Source organism: Rutidosis leptorrhynchoides, chromosome 4 (genome assembly GCF_046630445.1).
Source record: "Rutidosis leptorrhynchoides isolate AG116_Rl617_1_P2 chromosome 4, CSIRO_AGI_Rlap_v1, whole genome shotgun sequence".
In the NCBI taxonomy this organism is placed as follows: Eukaryota; Viridiplantae; Streptophyta; class Magnoliopsida; order Asterales; family Asteraceae; genus Rutidosis; species Rutidosis leptorrhynchoides.
In genome coordinates, this window is record NC_092336.1 from 283,242,722 (window position 1) to 283,250,120 (window position 7,399).

Below are 7,399 nucleotides of genomic sequence, written 5' to 3' on the forward strand. Positions count from 1 at the left end.
CAAGACTAGCATTCATTCTTGCGCACGTTTACTTGTTGAAGTACTTTTACATACGTGCACTCAAGGTGAGATCATAGTCCCACTTTTACTCTTTTGAACTTACATTTGGGATGAGAAAACATAAACGTTTCTTTTTACTAAGTGAACACAAGTACAGGAAAACAAACATTCTACATACGAGTTTAGAACAAAATCCTCAATTAGATTATCATTAGTTACACTTGCCGGGTGTAAGCGAGAACTTATGTTGTATGGATCCATATAGGTTTGACAAACCCTCATTCAGACGGTTCGCTACCGTCTACGAATGAAATATATTTTCTAGAAACAGTGTATGTTCTAACACTATTGTGATGGGGTTCTATGGAAGGAATGTTAAGCATTGATAATTGGGTGCTCGTGAATATTAACTTTTAGAATGTACTACTATTATATCAATGTTGCAAATCTTGTGGTTCAACTTACCTTTTTACTCACTTACTTACTTAAACCTATGATTTCACCAACGTTTTCGTTGACAGATTTCTATGTTTTTCTCAGGTCTTTGAACGATATGTGATACTTGCTTCCGCTCATTATTTTGATACTTGCATTGGATGTCGAGTATATGTGCATACATGGAGCGTCTTTTGACTTTATTTAAAACTGTGTCGCATAGGTTTCATTTGTACATATAACTTTATAACGTAACTTTTGGTTGAACAATTATTGTAAACTTGGAAACAATATTTACCTTTGAAATGAAGGGGACATATTTTGGTCAAACGTTATTTTAAAGACTTATGACCACGTAACGGGACCTAAGTAGTCGGCGCTGTCAATGACGATTTTGTTAGGTCACTACATGTGGTATCAGAGCATTGGTTGTAGGGATTTAGAGTTCACTGGTGTCAACCCCGAGTCATAGGGTACATTAGTGAATCTAGACTACAACCGACATATAGACTTGAAGTAGGAATTACTTGACTACTTGTGCATTTATACTCGAACTCTTTTATTCACATCTAACTCTTATTCTACCTTAATCTCACGTGGTTGATTTGATTGACACGCTACCTTGACTATATGAAATGATGTCGAATGCACAAATGAATCTGGGTAATATAATTTCCGGGATTATATTACGGTGACTCATATGAACGTTCCGACATTATGACATAAAGAATTTAAGGCGAGTCAAGGAAAATTTTTCTCTTTATCTTGATTCCATATCACGATTAGTATTATTGATAATACTAATCAACGGTATTCTTGTGTCATGAAGGAACAATGGCTCACCAAGGTCAACACAATACTCCTTCCGAAACCCTCGAACAAGCTCTTCAACGAATGATAGCCACCGCCGTGGGTGAGGCCGTGGCCGATCACTTCTCCAACCACAACAACAATCAGGAAGTCGGTAATTCAAACGAGGGGTGCTCCTACAAAAACTTCATGAAGTACAACCCTCCCACTTTCGATGGAACCGGGGGACCGGTTGCTCTCACCCGATGGTTAGAACAAACGAAAGCCATTTTTAGCATAAGCGGTTGTCGGGTCGGGACCAAGATAAGGTCAATTTTTCCACCCTCACTCTCACCGGTATTGATCTCTCATGGTGGAACACGTATGTACAATCGGTGGGTATCGATGAAGCCCTTACACTCTCTTGGACCGAATTAAGAGAAAGAATGATCACCGAATACTTCCCGCGCGAAGAGACTCGAAGGCTCGAACAGGGGCCAAGAAATTTAAAAATAGCCCGAGATGACCTCAAAGCTTATAATCAACGATTTGCCGAACTAACCTCAAATTGTCCAAACCTCCGGGCTCCCGGGCCCCAAGGAGTTGAGTTTTACATCGATGGCCTCCCTAAGAGCATTCCATGCAGGGTAATGCCATCAAGACCCGCCGACCTACAAGAGGCTGTGATGATAGCCCGCCGATTTATAAAAACGGTAGACGAAATTGAAGCGCCGGCACCAACGGCCGAGGCCCAACCGGGCAACAACAAAAGAAAATGGGAAGCCTCTCCACCAAGCAACCACAACCACAACGACTCCACTAAGAAGCTTTTCACCCCCGACGGCAAGAAGGGGTATGCCGGAAATCTACCTTATTGTAACAAGTGTCGTAAACACCATTTGGGTGAATGTGGCAAACCATTTTTCAACAAGTGTCAAAGAAGTGGTCATGTGGCCAGCGATTGTAAATGTACCGCCCCCGTCGTTCAAAAGGGGCCCAATGTACCAAAAACGGGTGTTTGCTATAAATGCGGCCAACTGGGCCATTTTAGAAATGCTTGCCCAAGGAATAAAGCTAAAACCAATGCATGCTGTTGAGCTTTCAACATTGACGCCAAGGATGCCCGAGATGACAATGAACTAGTCACGAGTACGTTTCTCCTCAATAACTCTTATGTTTCATATTTATTCGATTCGGGTGCCGACAAAATGTTTTGTATCCAAGGCATTGGAGACTACCCTTTGCACTCCACCACTTTCCCCCTAGATATTACTTAGGCCATTCAAGTGACCAACGGAAAACTATTGCGTACCGACAAATTTTATCGGAGGGTGTACGTTAAATGTATTGGGTAGATAATTTAAATTTTGACTTGACACCTATAGAACTAGGGAGCTCAAAACCTATTCGTTAAGAAGAAATGTGTCCCTATAATTTTGTACAGATTCTTGTGAACTAAGTAATTTCTGGTTGAGAACCGATATCCTCTTCCCCATACCGATGACCTCTTGGTCAATTGCAAGGATCATGTGTGTATTCCAAGTCGACCTCCATTTCGGTTGTCATCAAATGAGGGTTAAGGGAGAAGACATCTCCAAAACCATTTTCCGAACTCACTACGATAGTTATGAACTTCTTTTAATACCGTTCAGTTTAACTAAGGCTCCGTCCGTATTCATGGATCTTATGAATCGCACATGCAAACTTATCTAGACAAATCCGCTACCGTACTTATAATGGAGGTTCTAATCTATTCAAGTGGAAAGGAAAACGAACAACATCTCCATCTTACGCTCAAACTCTTGAGAAAAGAGCAACTCTATGCCGAATTCTCCAACTGAGAATTTTGGTCAAACGAAGTTCAATTTCTAGACCATGTAGTGGGTAGTCAAGGTATTAGAGTAGATCTCGCGAAAATCGAAGCCCCACGTAATCGGGAAACCCTCAGGACTCTGACTTGTATTCGTAAAATCTTGGATCTCGCCGATTATTACCAAAGGTTCGTCCGCAACTTTCCCCGTATTACACGACCTTTAACCTCGTTAACTCACTAAGGGAAAATTTAAACCTCTTCTTGTCCGAACTTTGAACGTGATTATTCACACCAACCTTACTAGCTAAATTCGTGTAGCACAAAATGGAACGCAAGTATGAAAATATTTCTAAGTGAACGCTGGAAGGCATCTCCTCTCGACTCGAAATCAAGGGAAACTGAAATTCGTTATTTTGCACGAAGAATTTATATACTTAATTATGGATCCAATCAATCTTCTCATCACCACGCACCACAATACATAACTCTGTTATTTCACTATTACGGTCTGATATTACTGGGACCCAAGATAACACACAATTCAAGGATACCCCTTTCTTCCATGACTTATTGTCCTTATGCTTCTAATATACGGCCAGCTACTACTCAACTCCGAACTATACAACTACGTGTAGTATATCGTTTCCCACCAAGTCTCAACATTTGACCACTAGATGCGCGACATGGCTACCTCAAGATGTGAACTCATCCTATTCTAAGTTCTCATTTCACTCCTGTCTTTTCGTTCGTATTTTCGTATAAGGAAACCTTTTATATAATTTCTCAATGGAGAGAGAGACTCTCCATGTATTACTAGTATTCGCCACGAGGGTGACTAGCCCTGACGAACGTTTTCGGTAGCCGATAAGAAACTTGTACCAACAAACGCTTTCGAGCCCTAACTAACTTGTTCAAACATATCTTAAGAAATTCTATTCCAACATGGTGTACCATTGTCAATTATCTCGGATCAAAATACTCGTTTCACTTATAGTTTTACAAGAAGCTTTAGGAACACGTTTAAACATGAGTACCGTGTATCATCGACAAACTGACGGACCAAGCAAACGTACAATTCAAATCTTGGAAAGACATGTTACAAACTTGTATTGTCGCCTTTAGTTGATCCCTCTTACAACAGTAGTTACCACTCGTGTGTTATCGCCGCACTTTTCGAAACTTTTTATAACCGCAAATGTCGTTCTCCTATTTGATGGACCGAAGTAGGTGACAAGCAATTCACAGGATCCGAACTTATTCAAGAAACAACTGTTGAGATAGTTCAAGTCCGAGAAGGACCCAAGACGGCCCGTAGTCGCCAAAAGGACTATGCCGATGTTAGGCGTAAACCTTCCGAATTCCAAGTCAGTAACCGGGTAATGTTTAAAAACCGCACCTTGGAAAGGTGTAATCCATTTCGGGAAATCGAGAAAAGTTATATCCGCAATATTGATCCTTTTGAAATCTTGGAGTGTATTGGAACCGCTTCCTACCGTTTAGAATTTCCGACTCAATTAAGTTTCCGTTTACCTTACGTTCCATGTAACAAACTTAGAGACGTGTCCTGTGGAATTTGAACGTGCTATCCTTCTATACAAACTTACTATTGATGACAAACTCCTCTTCATAGGAAGACCGGTTGAAATTGTGGATCGTAAAACCAAGCTTTAATACAATGTAAACCCCGACTATCCAGAATCGTGGAAATGCCCAAGGACGTATCTTCACTTATTTGTAGATTGGACAACACAAGGTCCCGAGTAAGAGACATCGACTATTACTTCCAACTAAATTTCAGGACGAAATTTCTTTTAAGGTGTGGGTAATGTAACATCCCGCATTTTTTTTCGTTAAATTATTTTAACGCCCGTCTTTTTATTTTAATAATATCCTTCGTAACTAGATTTGTATCCTCCATTAGCTAACATTCTTAATAATTTCGTTATTGGATCATAATGACTCCCGTACTCTCGTGTAATTCAAAATAACTCGTTCGGTTAATTCCCGCACCCGACTACAAACTTGAGGGACCAATGTTGCCAAATGACCAAAATCTTAACTACGTCAGATGGTCAACATTCACCACTCACCTCTCACTTCTCTCTTTCTCTCTTCCTCATACTTACACTTTTCTCTCAACTTTCCAATCCTTAATTCATCATCTAAATTCAATTTTGGAAGCTAACATCAAAACAAATTACATATTTGGAATCCTCTCTTCATCCTCTACAACTTGATACCGATTTCATTACATTTGGGTAACTTTCTAAAATCACTAGATTTTGTGTTCTTGATGTTTTTAACTTATAAAAGTGTGAATTAGTGTCTATGACTCAAGTCTAACATGAATATATGATTTGTTTGCTCGATCTTGTTATTTTGAAGTAACTAGCATGAACTTAAATTTTGGTGTATTGTTCTTAAGATTTAGTTGCTTAAGAGTTGTTAGATGTTAAAAGTTCATGTTTTAAATGTGTTACTAGTATCACTAGCTTCAAATTGATGTGTAGGTTGATTAATAAAACTTCATAAACATGATTATTGATTTGGTGAACTTTGGGTTAGGGTTTGATGAACTTGAAATGAACTTTTGATGCCTTGAATGACATGAGATGTTGTTAACAAGTGTTTAGTTGGATTGTATTCTTGATTACCTTCGAAACGGCATATCATACATGTAAATGGGTTACCCGAAACATGAAATGAGATTTATGAACTTGAATGTGATAAATGATGAACATTAAAGGCGGTTTTGGTTGTTGTAAGTGGTAGATTTATTGATGAAAAGTGCTTAGTTGTTTTCCTCGTCAAAATAGCTTTCCGATGATATAAGATACATGTTTTGGTTGTTTGCGGGTCATAAATTAGGATTGTTTGAGTTTTGGTTCGTGCAATTGTTGTTGCAGCAAAATAGGGTCTGCCTACAGATCTGGACACCGTCCAGATTATTGGACGCCGTCCAGGCTTTCAATGCTGGACGCCGTCCAGCAAATCTGGACGCCGTCCAGATGCACTGCCAGTGACTATTTTGAATTGCCTTTTTACGGAAAATGTTTGCTATGCTACGCACCTCCGATTCACATGTAACTTGTTCTAACATGCTCATATATGATTAAAACTCTCAGAAAAATAGTTCGAGACCCGACCCGAACGTGTTGACTTTTTCGTTGACTTTGACCCGACCAAGATTGACTTTTAATCAAACTTAACCAAATGTTTGTGCAATTGTTCTAACATGCTTTTATACTTGTATCTTGCATGAAACGTGATAATTTGACTCATATGCTATAGTAATCGAGTCGTAACGAGCCATAGGACTAATTGAACACTTTGACCGGCCGTGTTTACCGATATTGATACAAACCTATTTGTTTAGGTTAAGACTAGCATTCATTCTTGCACACGTTTACTTGTTGAAGTACTTTTACATACGTGCACTCAAGGTGAGATCATAGTCCCACTTTTACTCTTTTGAACTTACATTTGGGATGAGAAAACATAAACGTTTCTTTTTACTAAGTGAACGCAAGTGCAGAAAAACAAACATTCTACATACGAGTTTAAAACAAAATCCTCAATTCGATTATCATTAGTTACACTTTCTGGGTGTAAGCGAGAACTTATGTTGTATGGATCCATATGGGTTTGACAAACCCTCATTCAGACGGTTCGCTACCGTCTACGAATGAAATATATTTTCGAGAAACAGTGTATGTTCTAACACTATTGTGATGGGGTTCTATGGAAGGAATATTAAGCATTGATAATTGGGTGCTCGTGAATATTAACTTTTAGAATATACTACTATTATATCAATGTTGTAAATCTTGTGGTTCAACTTACCTTTTTACTCACTTACTTACTTAAACCTATGATTTCACCAACGTTTTCGTTGACAGATTTCTATGTTTTTCTCAGGTCTTTGAACGATATGTGATACATGCTTCCGCTCATTATTTTGATACTCGCATTGGATGTCAAGTATATGTGTATACATAGAGCATCTTTTGACTTTATTTAAAACGGTGTCGCATAGGTTTCATTTGTACTTATAACTTTGTACCATAACTTTTGGTTGAACAATTCTTGTAAACTTGGAAACAATCTTTACTTTTGAAATGAAGGCGACATATTTTGGTCAAACATTATTTTAAAGACTTATGACCACGTAACGGGACCTAAGTAGTCGGCGCTGTCAATGACGATTTTGTCGGGTTGCTACACGTATGGCTCTTGGTACACATACTCGTTAATCTCAAAAAGTTTCAACAGGCCTTGTGTTCTTTCCAGTTTTTCCGAAAACATAACAAATTCCTCAACTCATCTGCACAACCACACTGCTCCATTATTTCCCAGTTGATA